The sequence below is a fragment of the Phascolarctos cinereus genome, unplaced genomic scaffold, assembly GCF_003287225.1.
Source record: "Phascolarctos cinereus isolate Bilbo 61053 unplaced genomic scaffold, phaCin_HiC Scaffold_3;HRSCAF=262, whole genome shotgun sequence".
Lineage (NCBI taxonomy): Eukaryota > Metazoa > Chordata > Mammalia > Diprotodontia > Phascolarctidae > Phascolarctos > Phascolarctos cinereus.
In genome coordinates, this window is record NW_027555736.1 from 81,744,461 (window position 1) to 81,769,492 (window position 25,032).

Genomic DNA, 25,032 nt, shown 5'->3' on the forward strand with positions numbered 1-25,032 from the left:
TAATAATGAGAAATAGGTACACATAATGGTCTAGTGCCATAAACCTGGGAATATAGAACACTAAGGATGGTATATATTAATCAACAAAAATTACTGGGAAAATCCAAAAGCATTTTGGTGAGAAATCAATTAATTGATCAATAAATTATGTATGTGTATATATATATATATATATATATATTATATACACATATATAATAAAATATATAATATATAATAAAATATTTAATTAAGCACTTGCTAAATGCCAAGCACTATGCTAAGTGCTCAGGATAAGAAAGAGGAAAAAGATAGTCCCTGCCCTCAAGGAGCTTACAATCTAATGGGGGAGACAGCATGTAAGCACACACACACACACCACACACACACACACACACACACACACACACATATATATATACACACACACACACACACACACACACACACACACATGATAAATAGGAAATAATTAATGGAGATAAGACATTGAAATTAGAGAGTTAAGGAAATCTTCTTGTAGAATATGAAATTTTAGCTGAGACTTAAAGGAAGCCAGAGAGGTCAGTAGTCAGAGTTGAAAGGGAGAGTACTCCAGGCATGGAGAATGGCCAGAGACAATGTCTGCGGCTGAGAGATGGAATGTGTTGCTCATGGAATGGTAAGGAAGAGCAGTAAGGTGTGTAAGAAAGGAAAGATAGGAGGGGATTAGGTTATGAAAGGCTTTGAATTCCAAACAGAGCATTTTATATTTGCTCCTGGAGGCAACAGAAAGCCACTGGAATTTATTGAATAAGAGGTTGACATTCTTGGACCTGTGCTTTAGGAAATCACTTTAGTGGCTCAATAGAAGGTGGACTGAAATGGGTACCATACTAGCATATCACACCATACACTACAATTAGTTCCACATGAAGTAATGATATTAATGGCAATATCTATATCTACACCTATATTTATATCTATAAAATTCAAAAGAACAAAAATATTGTGGTGAGTGGAAAAATTCTTGATAAGGCTTGACTTATAGGAAATTAGAGTAATATTAGATAAATGTTACTATATAAGAATATAACACTTAAAAATACAACACAAAACAATGCATCCAGGACAAAGAAATACATAAACTGGGGGAAATTTTTTTTCTCATCCTGCAATGTTGTCAAAATTCTGACATCCAAAGTTTATGAGAAACTAACAAAAACAGTATAAGAACCATGTTCCAAGAGATAAATGGCTAAATATACAAACATATAGCTCCCTAGTGGAGAAACAAAATATCAACGAACATTTGAAGATGTCAAAATTTCTAATGCTTTGAGAAATACAAGTTAAACAACTCTGAGATTCCACTTGATGCAAATCAAATTGACAAAAATAATAAAAGGTGACAAAACTCAGTGCTAGTGTGACCATAGTATCACAGAAATGCTATTATACTGCTGCTGGAATTGTGAATTAGCTCAACTTTTTGAAAAGCAATAGAGAATTGTACAATAAAAGATGCAAAAGTATTTTTGTCTCTTTGACCCAGTGATACCTCTCTTGGAACTAAACCTTAAGGAAGTTATTGAGCTGCAAAAAATTTTGTTCTGGAAACATTTGTAATATCAAAAAAATAGAAACAAGTCAGGTGCTCAATGACTGGGAGTAGTTAATTAAATTGTGCTTTATAATTATAGTGGAATGTCACTGCACCATAAGAAACAAGCAATTCAAAGAATTCAAAGAAATATATGAAGGCTTATATGAAATGATACAGAGTGAGGAAAACAAAACCCAAGAAATAAATATGCACAGTGACTACAACTATGTAATTAAAGAATAATGACAAATTAATACATTATATTTCACTGAAAGGAAAAAGAAAGAATCACAAAAAGGGTAATGAAGGTATTATAGGAAGTGTGTGTGTGTGTGTGTGTGTGTGTGTGTGTGTGTGTGTGTGTGTGTGTGAGGGGGAGGCATTATGCTGAGTCTTCATTACCATACCCTCTTCCCTTACTGTCCCACCCCACCCCCAGCCATAAGACCTTGGCTCTAAGATTAAAGAGGTCTGTTTATTAAAGATACGAAAATAATTATTAACACCATGTTTGAAGTTAATTGAGTTGTAGCTAGTCACACATTTGGGCTATGTCATTGGACTTATCTTTACAATGGAGAATTATGACTAGAAAAGATAGAGAAACAGAGCTGAAAGATGTAGAAGGAAGAATAATTACACAAAAAAACTTGAATTCCATTCCCAGGAAGGGAAACTGGGCATCTTCAGTAGCTTTCCAGGCATCTGTTTGTACCCAAGAGAGGAGGAAAGGAGTGGCACCAGAGAAGGCCAGTGGCAAAGTGGTGAAGAATTCCTCATCTAAGCCAGGAGCTTCGTGAACATGAGTCGATAGCAGCAGCAGGAGAAACAGCAACAATAGAATGTCAAAGTGCATCCTAGACAAGATCCTGTGACATCCGGTACATCCTGGGACTAAGCTTCCTCTCCTCAGAGGAGCTATTTTTAGATAATGTCTACTTTCATCCATTAAAGAAAAAAATGTAAATGACCATTATGAGCAAGCAGTGTAAGGTAGGCAGGCACTAAAGAGGAAATAACAATGAAACAGTCCCTGCCCTTTAGGGACAAGCTCTCTTTCTGGAGAGGAAAGGAGATCTTGGTTAATTCGTGGAACTAGTTGGGAAGCCTAAGACCAGAGAAAGCCCTTCCCAGCAACCACTCCAGTGCTCCTGGAGAAGACAACCACTCACAAAAGTATTGACCCAAGCCTGACCATTTACCAGCAGACATATTCTAGGAATTGTTTAAATAGGGCAGAGTCAAGTTAAAATGGAAAAATGCCTAACCAATCGTCCTGCAAACAACTTGTATGTTCTTTTTTTTAAAAGTTAATTTATTTAGTTTTCAATATTCACTTTTATAAGATTGGGAGTTCTAAATTTTTCTCCCTTCCCCTCCTCCTCCATCCCCAAGATGGTATGCAATTTGATATAAGCTATACATGTACAATCAGAGTAAACATATTTCCACGTTAGTCATGTCGTGAAAGTAGAATCAGAACAAAAGGGAAAAATCATGAGGAAGAAAAAAAACAAAACAAAAAAGAGAAAATAGTATGATTTGATTGGCATTCAGATTCCATAGTTCTTTCTCTGGATATGGACAGCATTTTCCATCTTAAGTCTTTTGGAATTGTTTTAGATTATTGCATTGCTGAGAAGAGTTAAGTCTATCAAAGCTGGTTGTTACACAATGTTGCTGTTATTGTGTACAATGTCCTCCTGGTTCTGGTCACTTCACTTAGCATAAGTTCATATAAGTCTTTCCAGGTTTTTCTGAAGTCCGCCTGTACATCATTTCTTATGAAACAATAGTATTCCATTACATTCATATACCACTATTTGTTCAGCCATTCTCCAACTGACGGGCATCCCCTAAATTTCTAATTCTTTGCCACCACAAGAAGAGCTGCTATAAATATTTTTGTACGTGTAGGTCCTTTTCCCTTTTTTATGATCTTTTTGGGAATACAGTCCTAGTATTGGTATTGCTGGATCAAAGGGTGTGCACAGTTTTATAGCTCTTTGGGCATGGTTCCAGATTGCTCTCCAGAATAGTTGGATCAGTTCACAACCCTCCCTCCACCACAATGCATTAGTGTTCCAATTTCCCCACATCTTTTCCAACAGTTATTATTTTCCTGTGTTGTCATGTTAGCCAATCTGATAGGTTGATGCCACTTTATGTTCTGAAGAAGTTTAAATATCATCCTCTGAGTAGATTGTAACAGTAGTTAAAAATTACTATTTAAATCATTCTATTAATGTCACATTTTATATATAGTGTTTTCTTTGTATGCAGGAATAAATTACCTGTCACATATCTAATTCATGTTGTACATTGGGTATCTAGTTTACTCCTCCTGTTTTTGGAAGTCCAAGACATGAGTCATAATCTATCCTATAGCTAAAATCATCCAAGCAACAATGAGGTGGAAATTTAACAAGATGAAGAGTGTGAGAAGAGAGAATTTAGAAACTTTTGTTAGAAACTGGGCTCCTCAGGGCTGAACTTGGTCCAAATTGCATGCTTGGGTACAATACACAGAGTGACACAGTACTTGAGCCCCTGTGGGCCCAGTAGTAGTACCTCAAAAGAGTAGACTGATAAATATTCAGAGTAGCAATCAAAAGATTGGGGTGTGAAGGCCTATTTTTACCTTGCCTTTTTGTGGATCCCCAATAAAGCCAACTTATCTTTGGCTTTCTGCCATTAAAGACCATTTTTTCAGTAGGGACCTTTCTGGGGTAAGGGTAAACCAATAGAGTCACTCACCATCCATTGTTCCCTCAAAGGAACTGCCTGCTACCATCAAGGCAAAGTCCCTAGGTCATTGTTATTTGCTCATTTTGAAAATCCATTTCCTAATGTTGATGACCTTTCTGAAGCTGTGCTTTATTTTATTAATGCATCATGTTTCCATTGTCATCTGGGTGCTTGGTGTTATGCAGAAAAAGCCATGGAGAGGTGAAGTGGAACCTAGAAGCAAATGTGAGATCAGTATCCTGAGCCCTTGAGGTTTTTTTTAAAAAGGTGATGTCCTTATTTTACTAAAAAAATTATTAATATTGGTTGGCATTATTCATCTTAGTCTCTATATCCTGATTTTTCCTGCCTGTTTTCCACTTGTGGCTCAATGTACTGTTATTGCCGTTACATGAACTGACGCCCTTTGGGCCTCTCCAAGATTAAGCCAAATTGACCACAGCTGTTCAAACAATATCAGTAAGTCCAAGTTGAGAGTGACTTGTGTGACTGAGTCCTTGATCTGAATTGTTGCCTACTGTATTCTGAAGAATTTCCTATTTTCAACTTTTTTCTTTAGGTAAAGATCTTGATTATTTTTTAAAAAATGTTTTATTGAAGCTATTTTCATTTGTATAACACTGTAACTTCTCAATGATCCTCGCTCCTCACATTCCTTAGAAGGCTGATATGAAACAAATAAGTACAGCCAAGAAAAACAAATTCATCCATTTGTCATATCTCAACATTTATGTTGCATTTCTCCATTATTTCTCTGCTGAGCTTTACGAGTGGTGAGATTCACCACCAGTCCTCTGAAATCACAATGGGATACTACATTCTAGAGATCTTGATTATTTGGTTTACTTGCAGAATTTCTCCTTTGACTTAAGGCTCAAATATGGCAAATTAGACTGGGCTGTAAAATGTCATTTTTTAATGATCCATTGTTAACCAAGCCAATGTTCCTTTCTGGTTTTAGGCTCTCTAATTCCACCAATGGCCCTGATTGCACTTTATAATTCATTCTAATCTAATAAGCATGTATTGAAGGCTTAACGTGTTCAAGTGCTGAACCTATGAAAGGAAAGAAAAGGAAAGGAAGCATGGTATGGTGGAAAGAGTCTTGGATTTGAAATCAGAAGACCTAATTTCAAATCTAAGCTCTGCTACTTGCTACCTGTGTGACCTAGAGCATATGGCTTTACTTTTTAGAGATTTTTAACTTCATTTCCTGCAAAATGAATACCCATGTGTATCCAAAGTTGGAATCTTCCTTTCCTTTCCTCTCTACCTGTGATGATTTAATAGAATGGTAATAGCCTATAGACACATTTGCCAACAGCAAAAAAAATACCAAAAACCATGGAGTAGAAGGTGGGACTGGTAACTGGTAGCTATTGGAAGGAGGAAGAGGATGAAAATATAAGAATGCTGAGGGGGTTCAAAATATTCTAGGAAAGAAAATCAGAAGTGAAGGGAGTGTTTACTTCTTGAACGCCCGAGACAACCAAAATACAATAAAAGTGAACAAATATCGGAACCAAGGGCAGCAGCAACATCATACCAGAGATCATCAAGAAGTGTCTTCTTAAATGAGACAAGGATGAAGTCAAATAGTCAAATAAAAGTGATGATGGAGAAACAGATGTGCTAGTTCAAGATGATATCTTAGAACATTATATACTAAACCTCACAACACCCTTCCTACAAATGAATTGATGGTTTTTTTCCAAGACTAATTTACAGAATAAGAACATGCATAAAAGGGCTAATGAAGGAAAAAAGATAGAAAGGAATATATGATGTGTACATGCCTCCTACAATGAAGGGAAAATAAATATTGCAGTTTGTCTGGAAGAAAAGAACCTACAAGAGTATGAGTGAGGAGGTGAAAGGAAGGAATAGAAAAGGGAGTGAAAAAAAAGGGAAATCTTGTTTCAGTATTGGAAAGGGGTACCATGATGAATGCTCCCATAAGGAAAGAGAGATATTCTATAAATAGAGATCAGAAACTTACAAGGAGTATAATCTACAGAGAGTTGTGCTTAGAGAGAAAAATCATCCTACCTCAGGAGAGAAGTCAGAGCACCTGGGGGCAACCAACACTCGGAAGATAGAGAAGCACTGACCTGGGAAAGAGATTTCAAGGCAAATGGGAAAATGACCATGGAGAGAGCAGAGGTCAGTAATGAACTATATAATTAGAGACAAAGGAAAATTCTTAACCATGGGGCAATACCAATCACTCACAGAAACTGATGTTTCTACGAGTGAGGCACACCAGAAAAAAAGGGCGGCAGTATCTACAAGGCAACAAGATAGAAACTGTGTAGAAGGAGGAAGCCAAATTAAATACCTTAGAAGCTTTAATTCCATGAGGAATATAGACTCTAAAGAAAGACTAACTAAATATAAAAGGCATGAATCAAGGAATAAAAGTCTAGAATAGACAAAGAGGGAAGATAAATAACAAAGGAAGAAGAGAAAAATACTTTTTATAAAAAAAGGCATAGAAAATAAACTACTAAAAATGAAGAAAAGTTGAAGGTGGGGAGAAGAAGGAGGATTTTATTTGATTTGAAGAAGCATTTTACTTAATTGAGAGGGGGAAATTTGGAGAATGAAATGATTAGATGAAAAACAGGCAATAAAGAGTAACTGATAAGTTAAGCAAAACTCTGAAACTAGAGAAAGGGATAACAAATAGGAGGTAGGGGTTTCAGGGTGAAGGGAAGAAAGCTAATAGGAATAGAACAGCCTTGAAATAGATTAAGCTAAAATAGTTGAAGAGATATTGTGCTGTGTTTACAGAAGAAGAGAGAAAAAATTAGACCAAAAAAAAAAAGTCCCCAACCCAACAACCTTGATATTACAAGTGGTAGAAAATATATACCTAACTGTCATAACTTTAAATGGAGTGGTTTAAACCATCCAAAAAAAAAAGATTGGATAAGAAAACAAAACTTTCCAACCTATTAATTATAAGAAACACATTTAGAAACCAAAAACAGACACTAAATAAAAATGAGAGGCTAGGAAAATTTTACTATGGATAAGGTGAATGCAAAAAAGCAGGAGTTGTAGTTATGCTATCAGACAAAGCAAAAACCAACATTCAAAATGTAAAAAGAAATAAACAAGGAAATTACATTATGGTGAAAAGGACCACAGACAATTAATGAATATCAATATTAAACTTATATGCCCCAAATGCTGTAGCATATTAATTCATAAAAGAAATATTAACTGTACTACAAGAAGAAATATAGAATAACACAATAGTGGCAGGAAATTTCAATGTCCTACTCTCAGTTTTGAATAAGTATAATAGAAAGGTAAAGAAAAGGTAAAATATAGAACTGAACAAACCACTAGAGAAGCTGGTGCTAAAAGACATGTTATCTTCCAAAAGGAAGTGCTAAAGAATATGCATACCTCTCAGCACCCCATGAAACTTTTACAAAAATTAACCATGTATTAGGACAGGGAGACATTGCAAACAAATATAAAAAGGCAGAAATAGTAAATAAACCCGTTACTGATTATGATGCAACAAAAACAGCAACTAATTCAGGGGCCACAAATAAAATACACAGACGCAAATGAAGACATAACAATGAAATCCAAAATAATGAGTAAGTCAAACAACCCATAGAAAAATCAATAATTTTGTGGGAGAAAATGACAATGATTAAACAACATACCAACATTTCTGGGATGCAACTGAAGCAGTCCTCCAGAAAAATCAAACAAAATAGAAAAGGAGACAATTAATGAACCACATATGTATTTAAAAAATTAGAATCACAACAAAAAAAACCCTTTAAAATAAGTACAATAGAATAGATTTTAAAAATTAGAGGAGAAATAAACTGGAAATTAGAACAACCATAGGAAGGGAAATAAGACCAAAAGCAGGTTCTTTGAAAAAAAATTAATAAAATTGGTAAATTCTCAGCAAACCTGATGACAAAGAAAAGAACAGAAAATCAAATCAGCAAAATAGTAAAAATAACCAAGGTGAAATCACAACAAAACAAGAAGAAAAAAAATAATCAAAACCTATTATACTCAGTTATAAGCCAATAAACTTGAGAACAAGAAAGAAAGATGAAATTTAACAATACAAAATACCCTGTCAGAGGACCAGATAAAGATTTTAAATAACCCAATCTCAGGAAAGGAAACAATTAGCTGTAAAAGAACTTCCAAAGAAAACTCTTAATCCTGCAGGATAATTCTAACTGACTTTTAAAGAACAATTAGTACTTGTATTTCATAAATTATTCTCATAAATAGAAAAAGAAAGTGCCTTACCAGAATCCTCTTATGTGGCAAATATAATCTTGAAGCTAAAATTCTAGAATACATTTCTCACAGAAATGCACAGGAACGTCAAATCCTTAATATTTTCACAATATTGTTGGAAAGTTATTTACTGAAATGGACCTTTTAAAGATTATTTATAAGAATACTCCTGAGCATTTATATAAAGCAGCTAGTATTAACTTCTCCCTTCATTTAAACAGATTAGAAAAAGATGGAAAACTATCAAGCACAATGACTCCTGAAAAGAAATGGAAAGCAATCTCTAGTTTCATGCTAGGGAATAAAGAATAAATAGTCTGAAGGCTTTACTGAGGAAGAATCTTGAAAAAGAAACTGGCTACAAATAATTAGCATCATATCTGCTCCATTATCAAAAATATAAGAATTCCACAATCTATATTTAGAATATTCAGTGTAATTATAATTCATCTAACTTTTTATTTTCAAGACTTTATGAAAATGGATTATAATGATTTGTGAGTTTTTAAGACTAAAAAACTTCAGTACTGTAAATTAATAAGATCAGTTTATTTTAAACAATCTGCTTTGAAAGTTGTCCATATGATCCAGTTGTCAGTAACCAAAAGTAACAATATATTTTTCCTCAGTTACTCTTAAATATGACTACATCTTTAATCTTTCCTACTTCTTAAACTCTAATTGTTGACACATATCTGATAGATCTATATGTTATCATGCATTTATCATTTTTATTGTCTTTTAATAAAAGATTCAAAATGAAAGAACTGGAAGCAAAATGTATGCTCATTGGTTGGGAATGGTTAAACAAACTGTGATACATGAATGTAGTGGAATATTACTGTGCTGTAAATAATGGCTAATGTGATAAATACAGAGAAGCACAGAAAGATATAAATGAACTAGTGCAGAATGAAGTAAGAAAAAGCCAAGAAAACAATATGTACCTGAGTATTGCATGTAATTGGAAAGAATAACCACCCCAAAAAAGGTGTATATAGACCATACCATTGAAGAAACCGGTAGGAGGAAATGGAAATATTTAGCATTGGACAAGAGAAGACCTGATGTAGTTATGAAAGCTTTCTTCAAGTATTTGAAAATCTGTCACCAATGAATGACTTGATTTGTTCTGCAAGGCCCAACAGGGCAGGTCTACAAACAAGAGGTAGAAGTCACAAAGAGGTCAATTTAAGCTTGTTATCAGGGGAAAGAAACAACAACAAAACTTCTAACAATTAGAATTGCATTTCAAAAGCAGAAGGTGAATTCTCCCTCATTGGAGGTTTATTGTCTAGCCCAAGAACTGTCTTGTCCAAAAGAAGATTACATGGAATTTTGTCAAATGCTTTCCTAAAATCTAAGTAAATGCTATCTATGCGATTCCCTGATCTATCTACACTATTCAACAAAGAAATGAGATTAGTGTGGCATGAACTGTTTTTGATGAATTTAGGCTATCTCTTTGTGATAATATTTCTTTTCGCTATGTTTGCTAATGCAATATAAAATATCTGCTAGAATTTTGTCAGGAACCAACCTCAAGCTCACTGACCTATCAGTTGAAACACTTGAAGACTCTTTTCTTTCCCCCATTTTGAAAATCAAGATAGTTGCACTTCTCTAATACCACTGGGGTGTCTCTCTTCTCTGGGATCTTTCCAACATCTTTGACAGTGGTATTTTCCTATTCTTTCAGTACTCTAGGATACAGTTCATCTGGGCCAAGGTGATTGAACATACCAAGGCAGAAGAGTAAACCTAGCCTAACTTTTGTTAAATTTTTATTGATCCCAAACTAAGAAATCGCAATGTGAGTGCTTGCTTCAGCAACTGTCTGCTCTTTTCCCTTGCTTCAGCAACCACAAGTCGTACTAGTTTAGGCACTCAGAAAAGCATGGACCCCTGCAGCCATCTTGCTAACTGGTTTCCTCTTTCTCTTTTGATTTATGCATAACATTATTCCAAATGCAAAGCCCTTTAAATTGTCTAGTAAAATCTTTGAGCAATATGATTGCCAAACAAAGACCTGTCTTTATTCCATAACAGCAGTTAGGTGCAGGCTTACTGTCTCCTTGCTTTCTTTGGCTATTCGCCATTTTTGTTCTTTCCTCTCAGGAGCAGATAGTTCAAAGCTCATTCTGCTTGACAGAGAAAATACCAAATAAAGGTTGAATAACTGTTTCCTCTTGAATAAGTCTCATTCTTTCTTTGGTCTTTTACTTTTGTAATTTCCTTAAGCCTAAGCAATGTTATTTCTTTGTCTTTAGCTCTTGTTGCAGACATAGCTCATTATGAGTTTTAGCACTCTTGGTAGTATTCTTACAGGACCACACAATGATTTGGCATTCATCTTCCATTATCTCTGCCTTTGCTTCCATGTTCTGTATGTCTTTTAAAAGTCTAAGTTTGCTGATCAGTTCCCTGTGTGGTCTCATCCAGCTCCTTCGGTAACTTCCTCTGTCTCTTCTCATCAGAATATTTCTCTTTAGTTTTTTAGAATTTTTCTCTTGAAAGTTTTCTATACTTTCTCAGTTGACTTTCCCTGTAGAATTTTAGATGATAAGATCCTATCTGTCCTGTCTCTGAACAATTTGATCTGATCTCCCCAAAGTTGGGGTACACGTCAGAACATCTTCTACTTTCTTCTCCTGTATCATATAGTCTAAAATGGGATATTTACTTCCCATTATTTCCTCTTAAACAGCCACTTTTTTTCTTTTTGTTGGGAATCTGATGAAGAATAGAATTCTACCTCTACTTTATGATGGACATAAGTATAGTTATGTCAAATCATCACTAAGTTAATAGTTGCTCTGCTTTTGTCCGAGAGAAAATGCTCCAGCAGATGTCCAGATAATTGAAGTCCTCCATCATTACCATATCATGTCTTTGTTTCAGGGTTGGGATCCATTTCATAAATTCTTCATAAATTTCCTCTTTCTGTTGGGTGGTTTGTAGTACACTCAGATGACCCAATTATGTCTTTTTATGACTTTGTTAATTTTCACCTAAATGTTCCATGTTATACTTCCCTCTTAATTAAGTTCCTAGATTTTTTCACTTGGTTATAAGGATAGGGGTTATACTATGATTTTATTGATATGGGGAATTATAAAACGAGGAACCTCACTCTACCAATGTACATTGGCATTTTGTCTGCAATTTAGAGTCTTAACAAATTGTCCAGAGCACTGAAATTAAGTAACTTGCCCATAGTCACACAGCTAGTATGTCTGGGGTAAGCTTTGGACCTGCCTGACCCTGAGGCCAGTGTTCTACCTACTATGTCATGGTAACATTTGGTGTATCTTCTTAGTATATAGTATTACTTTGTTCCACTTATCTCTTTTACTTATCCTGTTGCTGTTTTAGAAGTATTTTCTTTCAGAACCATGGTCTAGTCATGGCTACTATCCTATTAAATCTCAGGGATACTTACAAAGTTAGATTTACCTCCCCACAATAGTAAATCTACTTTATCTTAATGCTTAATTCTTATTTAATTCTTAAAATTGTAATCATTTCTGTGCATACATACATACATGTATAATGTATATCTGATGTTACAGATTTTTCTGTCGGCTTGTGGGTTCCATTATTGGAGTTCTATATCTCATGATTTCTGAATGTCTACTGCTACTATTCTTCAACAATATAGCTACTTTTTTTTTTAGCTTAGAGGATAAAGTTTTACAATTTTCTCCTTTCTTTTTCTTCAATTTAAATACCTCTTGACTTAATTTGTAAGACCCTAGGGAATCCAAAAACTCAAATTTTTTTAAACTAGCCTACTTCCCAAACCTGAATTTCTCCTCCAAAGTCCTTACATTTTTTCAGCAGCAGTAGTGATCAAAATACCACTTGTGCCCCTTTGTCCTTTACTTTCTTGCCCAAAAGTTCAGAATTGACCATTCTTTCTGGCAGTGTTACCAGAAGAAGGTAATAGTCATCAGGTTTGACGAGTCTTGGAAAGTTCTCTGTCCTGTTTTAGAAACATGCCCCTGGACAATAGACCTCCCTATTGTTGTTTATCATGTGGACAAATAGATACATCTCTACTACTCAGCAGAGAGTAACACTAGTTATCTCTTTTTCCTCTGACTATTGCTGGATTATTTCTCACCTTATAGAATCTATCAACCCATGATATTGTGCCTTAGAGAAGAGATGTCACACTTAAAGCTTGCTAGAACCAGATTAAAATGTAATCGGAAAATGTTTAATGAAATAAATTAGAACACAATACAACAAAAATAATGTTAATTTGTGGTTTTCTAAGTCAATATGTTGTCTATAGGAATCTGTATCTATTGAGTTTGATGCTATTGCCTTAGAGGACAAGGCTAGTCAAATGCAAATTAGTTGAGATAAATAACAATTTTGGTACAATTTCATTTTGTGATAGTAATGGTTATGTGAGTGTGTGTGTGTGTGTGTGTGTGTGTGTGTGTGTGCTTCTTCCAACACTAGACTGACTCTGAACATCTGACTTTGACCAGATTAGACTGGATAGAACTAATTTTCCCACTTTTAGTTATCCCAGATATTTGAGGTTTGGAGCAATGCATCTGTCTTTATGAACTTCTATAACTTGGCAGGACAGACTGATTGGGACCTTGGAGCCCTGTAGTGTCCTGACCTGAAAGCTGCTAAGCCTACACTGTTGTGGTGGCTCCTTGTGGATTCAAAGATACTGTTGTGGGTTTCTGATGATCCTGGGGCTTTCTGGGGAAGTCTTGTGTTCTATCTGCCTCTAAATACCAAGTCTTAAAAGCTATATATGTCTTTGGCCCATCTCTCATACTGGGAGGCTTATGTCATTGCAAAATTCACCTATTTTCCCCACTTATTATAAGTGAAATCTTCATTCTTTGCCTTTCTTGCTCCCCTGGAGAAATATTGGCTAACTGCTTAGGGAGGCTTCAACACTAGACTTTTTATTATTCTTTGCCCTCCACTTAATACTTCTTTAATGTCTTGATAGACACACCCAACTTCCTCTTCCTCCTCACATTACAATGTTTTACCAACTGTATTCTCCCTAAACCTTTCTCTTCCTTTTATTTCTCTTTCTTTAACTCTTCAAGAGTTTGCAAATTTAAAATCCTTAATTTCTATCTCCAAACTTTTCCTTATTTCTCAAGTTCCCCAAACTATCTTTCCAATTCCTTCTTTATCTCAAGTCCCTTTTTTCCCCCCTTTGCTCTCCCTGTACAACTTCTCTTGTAGAAAGCTGGAAGTACAATGAATAAAATATCCACTGCAAAAGACTGAGAGGTAGATGCATGATTCACTTATTGAATAGTCACTGTTTTTTTTTTTTGGTCCTTCTAGTAATAGATTTTGAAGATGGCATAAAAGGGGCAGGTAGAAGGTGAAAGATTCAATTTCTCTTTTTCAGAAATTTTTTACACATTTTATCTTTTATACTTTGACTTTGACAAGAGAAAATTGGGAGCCTAGTTAGGGAGGAAGAAACTATATTCCATGGTTAGTTTTCCTGGGTAACTAAATTAGAGCTAGCAGTACAAGGCAAAGGAGGAAGAGAGTGGGGTAAAATGCTGAAATTAAAGGGAACTTGGGATCTGATCCTGTCTTACCCACTTACTTTCAGTGTTCCCTTGGGCAAGCCACATAACTTATTTGGGTCTCATTTTCTTCAGTTAGATGAAGGTGTTGGATTGCATGTTTCTTTGAAGTTCTCTTCTGTCCCTAAAGCTATGATCACATTGTCTTACTTCTAATAAGCCAGCTATCATCATAACTCTTCTGTCTTACTTTCCATTGTTGGATTTTCATTGTATGCCTCCTTGTAGTTGGTGATTTATTCCTGAGATTGTCTATAATAGTCCTGTACGTTCTGTGAAACTTCTATGAAAGATATATGGAAAATTGTGGACAAGAACTGAAAAGGACTAGGTAGAGAAGGTTTGAGATCTGCACCGTCAGAGAGAGCAACTATAACATCAATCATCCCACAAAACTAATGGGCTACAATAATAAACTCAAGTGGACAACTTTTTTCTCTACCATACCATTTTTTTTTTGCTCTACCTAGAATACCTAGAGGCAGTTAGCTGTTGCAGTGGGTGGAGTGCTGGTGTTGGAGTCAGTTAGACCTGAATTCAAATCCAGTCTCAGACACCCTAGCTGTGTTACTCAAGTTACTCAGCCTATAGATCTGCCTCAGTTTCCCACCTGAAAAATGAGAATAATGACAGCACCTATCTTCCAGAGTTGTTGTGAGGATCACATGGGATTATTATATTAGTAGAGTACTTCACAAACATTAAGGTGCTACATCATCATCATCATCATATCACTACCTGACCAACACTGTCACGGTTAGAATTTGACATTTGTTAAACAATGGACAAATCTAGATCACTTGACTAGTCGAAAGATAACCAATTTAAGGCTACTTTAAGTCAAGCCAAGAAATGTTTCCCTAACTATAGCAATTCTCCCTTGAAAATATGGTATTTGCAGAATTGTAACATCTGCATCCTGTTCCGTTCTAAGTGGAGAAAAATCCACACTACACAGTGTGCTGACATTTGCCTAATGTGTGGGAGATAAAAATTTCTTCTAGGTCATTAATTTCCTGACTAAAGGCAGAATTCTACCTGTACTCTTCTTTCTTAAAAAAAAATTAAATGATGAAGAATGAATAGAAATGTAGTGTGTGGTAATGTAATTTTTAAATATCGCCTTTACTTAACAAGTGGGTATAGCTTGATTCAGGGGTAGGAAACCTGTGGCCTGGAGGCCACATGTGGCCCTCTAAGTCCTCAAGTGTGGCCCTTTGACTTAATCTAAGCTTGACAAAACAAATCCCCTTAATAAAAGGATTTTTTCTGTAAAACCTGGACTCATTCAAAAGGCCACACCCAAGGACCTAGAAGATCATGTGTGGCCTCAAGGCCACAGGTTCTCCATCCCTGGCTTTGTTTTAATCAATTCTGTGTTGAACATTTTATAACTTGGTAGTTTCTAAGCAAATAGACATTTTAAAAGATATAGACATATGCATATGAGCATTTAAATATATAACACACACATACATATATATAGACATACATCTATCAATCTATTTTTCTATCTATATCTTTTAAAAATCTCTGTCTATGTCTCTCTGCCAGTTTAGCTTTTTCCTGACAGGTAAAAATGCTCATTTCTTTTTGAAAAATGGACATTCTGTTCTATGAATTTGCATGTACATTAAGGAAAAAAGAGAATAATGGCCACTTATAGGCTTTCATTCAGAAATAGACCAAAATGCAAAATCAATGCATTCCTAACCAAATTTTTAAAGGCGGGTTACTAAATTTTATTTTCCTATTCATTCCATTATAAGACAGAAAGGAGAAAACAGACTATCATGTAAAGAACACCAGATTAAGAATCAGAAGTCCTGAATTTGAGTCCTTCCTCTTTCACTAACCAGATACATAACAAACCAATTTAATTAATAATTTAAATATCTTTTCAATAACAACAGTAAGGGAATAATTCACGCTTAATGTTTTATGTGTTACGATATATTTTCGTCAGAACCACCCTGCAAGGTCAGTAATACAAGTATAATTATCCCCATTTTACAGATGAATAAACTGAAGTCTAGGGTGCATAAGTGACTTTCTAAAGGCTAGTTATGTACAAGACACTGTGGGAATGTCTAAGGCATGAACCAGGTTAATATAATATAATCCTTCCCTTAAAGGAAACCATAAATATCTAACTATCATGGAAAGGGGGGAACAAGCATTTATTAAGCACCTATTATATGCCAGGCACTTTTAAAATAGTTTATTTGAATTTCCCAACAACCCTGAGAAGTAGGTGCTGTTATTATCCCCATTTTACAGTTAAGGAAACTGAGGTAGAGAGAAGTTAAATGATTTACTTAGAGTCACACAGCTAATAAGTGCCTGAAGCCGAGGGCTTTCTGACTGCAGGCTCAGTACTTTATCCAATATGTAGTGGCCTCTCTTGGGGATTATCCAACATGCAAGGTAGATTATGACACAAGTGTGACTGAGGTCTTCTTGGCCCTAAATCCAGTCCTCTCTTAAATGCACCACCCAGCATACATTGTTTTTTATTGTTGGTGTGGTGCTGGCTTTATTGTATGTCAATATTATAAACAAAATCTATACACAGTTAGTTCCTTTCAGGCTCCTTTGCTGGAAACACATCCATTATTCAAGATGGACATCCTTCATGAAGCCCTTCATAACTTTTCTAGACCCCATTAATTTCCTTCCTATCTAAGTCATAATATCACAGAATCATAGATTTAGTGCAAGAAGGGGCTTCAAAGACAATTTAATCAAACTTCTCCATTTTACAGATAAAGAAACTGAGATTTAAGGAGGCTGAGTGACTTGTTCCAGAATACAGCTTTAAGTATGATCCTGGCTATTTCACATGTGCCTGGAGAGGCACACACAGTGTATTATGACAGCAGCATAATGAAATTTTTGGCCACAGTTATCCTTGAAGACCACTTGATAGAGGTTGTAAAGGGGGTGTCAATCTTTACAAATGGAGGTGCTATCCATTCCTATCAATCAGAGTTCCTTGAAGATTGAAGAAATATACTAATAACCTCACAGGGTTGTTCTGAGATTCAGCTGAGATGCAAATGGAGGTAAAGAATTTTGCCACCATAAAGTGCTACATCAATGTAAGCAATTATTAGTCATGTTTTTGTGACTAGGAAATTTCATCAGCTTTTAGGCTCAGTGGTTCCATGGTATTGGAATGGTTCCATGATATTTAATGGTTCCATGGTTGGGGCCAAATGCCTAAGTGTAAAGGCACTTAAAAATAAAAATAATGTAGAAACAAGTGGTCTATTTAAAATAAAACATATGATTCTGCTTTGGCTTTAGGAAAGGGCTTTTATTTCCTTTTTTTTACATAATTATTTTTGACCTTTAAAATGACAAAATCTGACCCTTTAAATCTGTGGAAAGTAGTGAAAACTTTTCAAAGAGAATTCATTGGATAAAGTCTCAGTTTAATGATGTCCAGGAAGATCAGAAGCTGTGGGAGGATCTTGGCTTTGCTGAAGACCAGGAATGTGCGGGTAAACTGGCTCTCTGAAGGACATACCTTTAAGTTGAATGTTCTTAGCCCCCCAACCCCTGCTGCACCTTCCTTATAGTGTCCTTTGTTCCACTACTCACGGGAGTTTTCTTTGTAAAGCTCCATTTTACCCTTTCCTCTATAATATTTGCTACAGCTATTCCAGAATTGAAATTCTGCCAAAAATTCCTGAGACATGTGGGCATACACTCATTGGGTCATTGTCATTCCCGTTTAAAGAAAAACCTTCCAAGACTTTCTGTGGGTGTTAAGCAAATCATTTCTCTGCTGGAACCAGGCTTGTGACTCTTAATCAAATTGCTTTTCTTCCTTTAACCTTCTGCTATATTTCTGAAATACCTTTCAAACCTTGTCTTTATGCTTGATCAGCCACATATAGTTGCCATTAGATTTTAAATGGATACCATATTTTTCATCCATGCTGACAAAGGATTTTTATTACAGAGAGTGAACATTTTAAAAAACTGAAGACACAACCATAGTCTGTCAAAGATTCATCATTCATTGGAATCCATTGAATCTTATCAAGGAAACAAGGAAAGTTATTGGGACTCACTGAGGTTACTCTAGATGGGTCTCATTAATTTTAGAGAGACACGTGGGATCTTCCCCAGGCTCCCCCATGATATCCTAACCCTCTTCTGTGAGCCATACTAAATATGTCCTCATATTCATTCAGGTCTTCCATCTGTGCCCCAGAACACTACTCACCCACAATCCTTAGGTACATTGGTTTCCATGTGGCTCTAATTCACCTGCAGGTAGATGGAGACTGCATTTGAAATATTATCTGCTATGCACCCTGGGAATCTCTTTGTCCTTTCCTGCCTGTTATCACTCCTGTTTTCATACCCTTTCATGGTATTCTTAAAGTAAGCAATAATAAACAGTGCATTTATCCCTGGGACTGAGACTTCATGTCTAATCAGGATTGAAACCCAAGGCTATTCTTTTTCCTTTTTTATATTTTTTTATTTTAAACTTAAATACAAAATGAGAAAAGAAAAAGGCAAAATCGCCACGTACACAGCAGATCATAAGAGAGGATTCAATATAAAATAATTAATTTCCATTTCAAGAAAACCTATATAATAAATACTACACATTGTTTTTAAAGCTGCTCAGCTTTTCTTTGCTTCCTTATTGGTTTTCTTTTGTTCTCTGCTGTTCATTTTTTACTTTAATTTTCCCCCTCCTTTACCCTACCTCAAAGAAGGCTACAATTAAGTATGAATATATATACATATATATATATATATATATATATACACACATACATAGATATCTATAAAATACACATATATACTTATACACATATATGTAAGACAGTACTATGCTTATTTCCTCCTATCATCTGTTTGTCTGAAGGTGGATAGCATCTTCCTTCACAAGTCCAAGTTTTTCCGTGTTTTTCTAAATCAACCAGCTCATCATTTCCTATACCACAGCAATATTCCAACCCAATTACAACCTTTATGAGAGGTTGTCTATGAAGGTTTTTTGCCCAATTTTCAGCATTCCTTCTACTCTTAGCTACATAGATTTTATTTATCCAAGAAAATTTTAATTTAAAATAATTGAATTTTATTTTACATTTCAACAATGTTCTCACCTCACAATATAGTTTAGAATCTGATACTGCTAAATCTGCTTCCTTTACATCCTTTTCCCCTGGTTTCTTTGAAGTTCCTGACTTTTTGTTCTTCCAAATGAACTTTGCTATTATTTTTTCTAACTCAGTAAAATTTTTTTTCCCAGTAATTTAATTGGAATGACATTGAATAAATAGATTAGTTAGGTAAAATTGTCATTTTAAAAATTATATTGGCTTTACCTACCTATGAACAATAATGTTACTTCAATTATTTAGATCTGAGTTTACTTGTATAAAAAAGTGTTTTATATTTATATTCATACAGTTCTTACATCTGTTTTGGTGGGTATATGCTCATGTATTTCATACTGTCTAGGCATTTTAAATGGTTTAAAACAATTTTTGAAAAATATTGCCCACACAGTGTAATTTCTCTGTTTTTCACTTTTGATTAAATCTATTTTAACTATAACTTTGTCTGAGGTCAAAACTATCCCTGTTTTTTGTATAATAAATTCTACTTCTGAACTTTATTTTATCTTTATACATGTGTCTCATTTTTATGTTTCCTGAAAGCAAAATATTGTTGAATTCAAATTTTTAATCTGCTGTCTATTTCTGTTTTATGGATAAATTCATCCCATTCACATCCTAAGCTATAATTATTTATTTTGTATTTTTCTCCTTTCTATTTTTCCTCATTATTCTTTTCACCCTATTTACCATATCCCTCCTGACTCCTCTGCTTTATTTCTACCTGCTACCTAGACTTCCTATACTTTAACCTAACCACCCCTCTAAGGGTCCCTCTCATATGTTCTCCTCCAACCTTATCCCCTTGCCCTCTTCTTTCTTTCTGAATTTAGAAGACTTTTATACCGTTTTAGAGATATACATTATTCACTCTTTAATCCAATCTAGAGGAGAGTAAGGTTCCAGCATTACCCTACCTCCCCCCTGCCAGCTTCTGTATCAATTTTTCCTTTTATGCCTCATTTGTATGAGATAATTACTCCTTTTTAATCTCTCTCTACAGTTTTTTTTTCAGAATTATCCCATCATACTCAGCTCAGTCCATGTCTTCTTTTTAAACTACCCAAAGAATAATTACAGTCATAAGAGTATTGATGATATTTTCACATATATGAAATAAACAGTTTGACCTTATTGAGGACTTTGTAATTGGTCTTTAATGTTTACTTTATATTTCTCTGAATGGATATATATATGCTGAATTTTCCCTTAAGTTTCAGGGTTTTTATCACAAAAACCTGAAAGTCTTTGAGTTCATAAATATCCATTTTTTTTCATTCAAGATTATACTTAACTTTGCAAGGGTAAATTGCCCTTGGTTGTAATTGCAGCTCTTTTGCTATATGGAATATAGTATTCCAAGATCTACGGTCCTTCAACATAGTAGCTACTAGGTCTTGTGTAATCTTTATTGTAGATCCATGATATTTAAATTATTTTTTTCTGTTGCTTCCAATATTTTCTCCTTGACCTGGGAGCTTTGAAAATTGGCTATGATATTCCTGTAAGTTTTCCTCCTGGGATCTCTTTCAGGTGGTGATTGGTAGATTTTTTTCTATTTCTACTTTGCCTTCTTTTTCTAGAACTTCAGGCAATTTTCCTTGATAATTTCTTATAATATTGTATCAGGATTTTTTTTATCATAATTTTCAGACAGTCTGACTCTTCTTATATTATTTCTCCTCAATCTGTTCTCCAGATAGGTTGTTTTTCTGATAGATGTTTCACTTTCTCTTCTATTTTTCATTCTTTTTTTTTTATGATTTCTTGGTGTCTTAGAAAGTCATTAGCTTCCCCTTACCCAGTTTTAGTTTTCAAGGAATTATTTTCTTCTTTAAGTTTTTGATTCTCTATTTCCAGTTGATTGACTTTCTTTTCAGAATTTTCTTGGATTGCCCTTATTTTTTTTTCTAATTTTTCCTCAATCTCTCTTATTTTATTTTAAGGTCCTTTTTAATTTCTTCCAAGAACTCTTTTTGTTCTTGGGGCCATTTGTCATTTCTTATTGAAAAAGGAGTGGCTTTTTAAAAATTTAGCTCCATTGTCTTCCTCTGAATATGAACCCAGATCTTCTCTAATCCCCATAGTAACTAGTGTGGTTGGGTTCTTCCTCCTTTGCTTACTCATTTTTATTTATTTATTTTTTGTTTTATTTTGTTTTTACCAGCTATTAGTGTAATCAAGTTGTAGTCCTGAGGTATGGGGAATGATGTCCCAAGCCTCAGGTCCTTCTTACTGTTATTTGCAGAGGTCTGTCCCAGGGCCTGACCTTGAGCTCTCCTCTTCACTCCTATGCTGCAGCTCGGGCCCCCAGTCACATGTCCTGAAAATGATCTTGCTCCGTAAGGTCCCTCTGGTGGCTACAAACTACAGCTATCCTCTCTGTCCTGGAACTGAAACCAGGGACTCTGTTCTCCTGCAAGGGACTACCCCTCACTACTGCAGTCACCAGGTGTGTGCAGCTCCTTCTCTCTGCAGCCACAGCATGGGACTGTGTGGTCAGCATAGCTGTATTTGGCGTTCCTTGACAGTAGGAGGTCCTTCAGTCTTCTCCTACTCAACCAACTGACCCCCCCACACTGTCTGCAATTTTTTTTTATTCTTCTGGAAATCTCTTCAATGTATAGTTTTATTCTCCTCTCTGTTTCTGCATACCATCTGTCACAATATGTTGTGGATGAAGTATATGAAGAACATTTGGCCTCACACAGGTAGAGGACAAGGGAGGGGTATTTTAATAAATGCTTATACTTCCTCCTATGCTGTTAATCAAATACCTGCTTGAATATATGAATTGGGATCACCCTCAAATCATTTACACCCTCCCCCTGATCCCCTTTAGTGGGTCCCTCCTGCCTACTGAATATAGTACAAGCTTATCTATGCCGTCATTCAAGGTTCTCTACCACTTGGCCACACTTATTTCATACCACACCCCTTCACTGACGTATGTTTGAGCCAAACTGGACTACATCACCCCCATTATCAGTCTACTCTTTTTCCTGTGTCATCTTCTTCCCAACACGTCCCTCACTCTAACCTGCAATGAAGGTTGCTAAGGCTGAGACTGCCTCTTAACCAAGCTCCCCCAGGACTCGTTTCTTGATTCTGCAGTCAGTGTGAAGGGTCTTTCCTAGGGTTTTCTCAAATTTTCTTAAGAGTACAACTGCTTTACCTCTGTTTATTTCTGCTGCTCTGAGACGATGTGGAGAAAATTTGGAGAGTCAAAAATTTGTTGACCTACCGCACCATCTTCCCAGAATATTCTCCCTCAAAGCTGTGCTTCTTCTCTATGGCTATAATCTGTTGGATTCAGGGCAAATATTCCATTACTTGGTAGCATTTCAAATCCACTACAGTAAGGCAGCCTATTAAGCTATATAATCTGTACAGCCCCATAAATAGAACCCTGGAATCCTGGGGACTGTGGAGGTGTTTGATCACCTAGCTGTATGCTGCCTTCTCATTTCTGCCAGTGTCTTGGCAAAACTCTCCCATCTATTACTAAAAATGAGGTCTGTGACATTTACTTCTTTTTTTTAAATAGTATTTTATTTTTTTTTTAAGAATTCCATGTCAAGACAATTTTTAGTATTCATTTTTACAAGATATTGTGTTCCAATTTTTTTTCTCCCTCCTCTCCCATCTTCCAAAAATGGTAGGCAATTTGCTATAGGTTATACATGTGCTATCATGTAAAACCCATTTCCATATTAGTCACATTGTGAAATAAGAAACAAATCAAAAGGGAAAAAAACATGAAAAAGAATAAAGTATGTGAAAAAAAATATGCTTCAATCTGCATTCAGAGTCCATCAGTTCTTTATCTGGATGTAGGTAGCGTTTTCCTTTGTGAGTCCTTTGTACTTGTCTTGGATCCCTGTGTTTCTGAGAAGAGCTGAGTCGTTCATAGTTGATCATCACACAGTGTTACTGATACTGTGTGTGACATTGTCCTGGTTCTGCTCATTTCACTTTGCATTGGTTCATATAAGTCTTTCCAGGTTTTTCTGAAATGTGCCTGTTCATCATTTCTTATTGCACAATAGTATTCCATTACATTCATATGCCACAGCTTCTTTAGCCATTCTCCAATCAATGGACCTCCCCTCAATTTCCAATATTTTGCCACTACGAAGAGGGTTGCTATAAATGTTTTTGCACATGTGGGTTCTTTTCCCTTTTTTATGACCTCTTTGGGATACAGGTATTGGTGATATTGCTGGATCAAAGGGTATGTGCAGTTTTATAGCCCTTTGGCCATGGTTCCAAATTGCCCTCCAGGATGGTTGGATCAGTTCACAACTCCACCAATAGTGTGTTAGTGTCCCAATTTTCCCACATCCTCTCCCACATTTATCATTTTCCTTCTTTGTCATGTTAGCCAATCTGATAGGTGTGTGGTGGTACCTCAGAGTTGTTTGAATGTGTATTTCTCTAGTCAAAAGTGATTTAGAGCACTTCTTCATCTACTCCCATGGTGGAAGGGGCACTGTCTCAGGCTTCTTGTGCCAGGGGCTACAGGCCCTGGCTGTTTACCTGGTGCTGCACTGATGTTGCCCTGAGGCCAACTCAGGGCCCTTGTATCTGGTGCTATGCTAAGGGGATAGAGTAGGGGGTGGCTGGCACTGCTGAAGGCCATAGGGGTCTGGCGGCTTATCTCGTGCTGAGCCTGGGTCCTAGGAGTGGTGTCTGACATGTGCTGAGGCTGGTGGGGTATTGCTACATTTCTTTGGGGCTGCACTGAAGCATGTGGCAATCTGGTTGCTGGCAGCTCTCTCTCTGTTTGCCCAGGGCTATGCTGAGGCATGTTGCAGGTGCCCTGTGCTGGTGGCTGCCAGTTTGCTTAGGCACCTATAGGGTTGGCTGGTGGCTATCTATTTACCCAGGGCTACACTGAAGCACGTGGAGGTTTGGCCACTGGAGGCTGTTTGCACAGGGCTATGCTCAAGCACGGTTCTCAGAGCTGGAGTCTGTCTGCAGAGGTACATGGAGGGCAGAGGTGGCTCCTGGTGTTGCTGTTTGCCTGTTCCACTGCGCTGGGGCTCAGGATCTCCTGCTGTTTGTTGAGGTGGGACTTGCTGTGGGCTTCTTAGCATGCTTCTTGTCCTGGACTATGCTTCCCTTCTCTCAAGTGGGATAGATCTTTCCTGCTGCTCTTCCAAGTTTCTTTGACTCAAAGATTGTTTCAACCTGTCTTCTTCCTGGTTCTGCTGTTCCAGGATTTGTTTTGGGGCACTATTTTATTTTTGGGACAGTTATGGCAATTTACTGCTTACTTTGCCATCTTGGCTCCCAGAAGTCTCTATGACATTTACTTCTACATGTCTCAATGATGTCCCCTTTACCTCTGTCCACTGCCTTCCATAGTCCACTTCCACTGCAAGGCTAGATGTTACCAGGAGGAAAGAGAAGGCCCAAAGTAATGAATCATGTGATCTGCTTTGGAGATATATCATCCTCCCTTGTCCAAGTGTGTGTGTGTGTGTGTGTGTGCATGTGTGCACACTTAGCGGATTATCATATGCCATCAGGAGGTGTGTGATGATAATTCACATTCTTAGAGTATTGAATAATACGAAGCACTTTCACAATACGTTATTTCATTTACACTGCTGATAATCCTTTAAGTTAACTGATAGATGTATTATTCTTTCCATTGTACACATGAAGATACTGAAGTTCA